General features: G+C 47.1%; 1 long non-coding RNA gene across 1 annotated transcript in view; it reads left to right on the forward strand.

Annotated features, from left to right (window-relative positions):
- LOC112483322 overlaps positions 1–2,308 on the forward strand; it is an 8,943-nt gene that overhangs the window by 3,598 nt on the left and 3,037 nt on the right. The gene's annotated exons all lie outside the window — the stretch shown is intronic.

The raw sequence follows: 2,308 nt of genomic DNA on the forward strand, positions 1-2,308 counted from the left end.
CACCCGGGAAGCGGGGGGAGGCCGTGCCTCGGACGCCGAGCCCCGGGCAGCAGGTGTCCGCAGCGGGAAAAGAGCCGGGGGCCGAAGGCATCCTCGAAGGAGAGAGGCGAGCCAGAGCATGGGCTCCAGCTTTATCCCCATTTCTTCTTCCCTAAGCCTCACCTAGCGACTTCAGCAGGGCCTCTCTTGGCTCCCGAGCATTTGCCTTTCTGGAGCTGCGGAATTAAGTATAGGATTAGGGTCAAAAGAAGAAGCGCAGAATCTCCAGGGTTGTCATGAATGTGCTCGAGGAGCCTTGTGGGGCAGGATGTTCTAAAGGGGATACGGGACATTTTCAGAGTATGGCGCAAGGAGTATGGCCCTTCCTGCCCTCAGAGCGGGAGGCTATTCTAGAAAATAAATGGGAAACAGACAAGCATGCATTAAGTAAATATTCCCAAAGAGAACCTAAGAGAACTACTGTGTGCCGGTGCAGCCTCTGCGTTATCTCATTTGATCCACAGAGCAGCCCTATGGGTATCCATCCCGTTCACGATGAGGAAACCGAGACTCAGAGAGGTGAAGAAATGTGCCCTGGGTTCCACAGTCAGTCAATGGCAGGTCTGTCAGGTTCTGAAGCCGGCCTCCCACGTGAGGAGATAGACGTTTAAATATACATAAAGACAGGCAATCAACATCCAAAACATAGAAAGGTAGTGGATTCGCCCTGAAATGGAGGATCTGTGAAATGCATTTTCTGGGGATTCTAATGCAAATGTAGTTATTAAGGTCTGAGTCCTACCAGACTTTGAGGGAGAGGGGGGTAAAAGAAGATCCTTGGGGATCTAAGATAGGGACCGGATATTCCGGAGTGACAGAAAAGCGAGTCTTCATCCCACTATTGTTGGGGAAAGGCAGACAGAAAAGCGAGTCCTCATCCCACTATTGTTGGGGAAAGTCTCCAGGACCTGAGGCAACAAGCCTGGGGGTAGGAGTCCGAGCCAGATGAGCCAGGAGGGGAGGCAGGACAACACGCAGCACACACCCCGAAAGCACCAGTGATGAAACCACACACGTTTCCTCTTCCATTTTGATTGCCAAAGCAAAAATGAGCCACCCTGCTCCCTCAGGTGTGAAAAAAGGCTGTTTGCTTTAGAACATTTTGCTTTGAATGAGGAAGGAAAGGGGACACAAGAAAGAAAGAAAAAAAAAACATTTCCTTTGAAATAAATACATCAACGTCAATTTTTTTTTTTTTTTGCTCATGAAGATTTTTACCACTCATAAATTTCAGGCAGCATAGCATTTTGAAGAGCATGTTCTCTGAACAGATGGCCGGGATATGAATCCCACCTCTGCCACTTACTAGTTTTGGTCCCTGGGCAAGTGACTTAACCTTTCTGTGCCTCAGTTTCTACATCTACATCATGAAGAGTAAGTGAGTTAATGTTTGTAGTGTTTAGATTACTGTCAAAAATGAAGTAGGTGCTATGTAAATGTTTTTTAATTTAAAAATTAGATTATGGTTTTCAGCATGAAAAACAAAATTCCACTCAACTCCAAGCAAATCCTATTGGAACTAATGGTTTCCAGTGGGAGTAGTGATGTCAAGGTCTCAGATTTCATGGTATGGTTCATATTAAAACCATAATACTCTACTCCCTGTTGGGCCTGCCTGAGTCACTCAATCACAGAGCCACAAATATTTCCTGAGCACTACCGTATTGGATGCCTGGGAGGCAAAGAGGAGCTGAAGGGTTTGGGTCTCGTTAACGGTTCGGAAAGTCGAGGCAGCCTTATATTCCTTCTGGAAGTGCCATGAGACTGAATGGCACAGAGAGTGAGTACTGTCAGCCTTTAGAGGAGCAATATGTCTCTGTGTGGGGTAGAGGTGGATTCTCAAGAGGGAGGTGGGCTTTGAGATGGGCCTGAGAAGATGGGTACAATTTGATGCCAGTCGTGGAGGGCAAGAACATGTTGGGCTAGGGGGAGGGTCATCGGTGTACTTTAGGCAATTCTCATACTTCACTAGAAGCCCCATTTTCTGCCACATTTGCTCCTGGCCAGGATCTGGCCCCAGTTAAACTGCAATTTCTGCCCTGATTCCACTTCCTTACCCCTGGATTTCCGGGTGCTTCCTTAGAGGACCTCCTGCTACCTTCTCCTGTAGTGGGCACCACAGAGTAGGTGTCAATTGATGCTGCGCCCTGCTGTAGAGTCCTTTTGCCGACTCATGACTGACACATTTTAAAAGTATTCCATTGCCTGATTTTATGCATTAGAGTTTTTTTTAGTACAATAAACAGCCTTGATGTCTGAAAATATGACT

This window comes from Pteropus alecto, unplaced genomic scaffold (genome assembly GCF_000325575.1).
Source record: "Pteropus alecto unplaced genomic scaffold, ASM32557v1 scaffold24, whole genome shotgun sequence".
NCBI classification, from domain to species: domain Eukaryota; kingdom Metazoa; phylum Chordata; class Mammalia; order Chiroptera; family Pteropodidae; genus Pteropus; species Pteropus alecto.